Source organism: Petaurus breviceps, unplaced genomic scaffold (genome assembly GCF_028583685.1).
Source record: "Petaurus breviceps papuanus isolate PSGF00001 unplaced genomic scaffold, PetGlider_PUasm1.0 178, whole genome shotgun sequence".
Lineage (NCBI taxonomy): Eukaryota > Metazoa > Chordata > Mammalia > Diprotodontia > Petauridae > Petaurus > Petaurus breviceps.
The window spans coordinates 26,217,698-26,218,497 of NW_027185777.1; positions in this window are offsets into that span (position 1 = coordinate 26,217,698).

Sequence of the window (800 nt, forward strand, 5' to 3'; positions counted from 1 at the left end):
CCTTCCTTCCTTCCTTCCTTCCTTCCTTCCTTCCTTCCTTCCTTCCTCCCTCCCCTCTTTCTTTCTTTCTTTCTTTTTCTTTCTTTCTTTCTCTTGCTGGTTTCATATCAGCTGCAGCACATTCTGTGTGTGCCCTTTGTCTCTCCCCTTCTTTTCCTCCTCTCTACCTCTTCCAAAAAGAATGGGGAAGGGGAGTTGAGTAGGTAGAAAACATTCCGATATGTCTATTGGGAATTGAACTTAGGTTCTATGACTCTAAGCTCAGCACCCTTTTCTCTGTACCATTGTCTCTATATATTCCACAGTAGAGTCTAACCAGTGTCTTCTTCATTTGCTTGGGTGTTTCCGTTGTGCATAGCTAGGTCACAGTTTCTTGAATGACTACAGTGCTCACTTGGGAAGCTCTGCATTGTTCTAGAGCTTAATTAAATCAAGGAAATATCATGTGTAATCAGATAGATCTGAGGGCCCTTATCATCTGTAGTATGGGTGGATTGGCTTATAAAGGCCAGTCATTGAAGCATGCAAGATATTCTCTGCCTATCCCAGTTTTTGAAGCATGTACAGATATTCTAGTTCATCCTGTGCTGCCTACAAACATGTCCATATTTCCCCCATCCTCAAAAAAATATTTACTTGATTAGTCCATCACCAGTAACTATTGTTCTGTATCTCTTCTGCACTTTAAGGCTGAACTCTTCAAAGGGATCATTTACAATAGGTGCCTCCATTTTCTCCCCTCTCATTGTCTTCTTAAACTCTTACAATCCCAATTTCCAACCTCATCATTCCACCAAAAC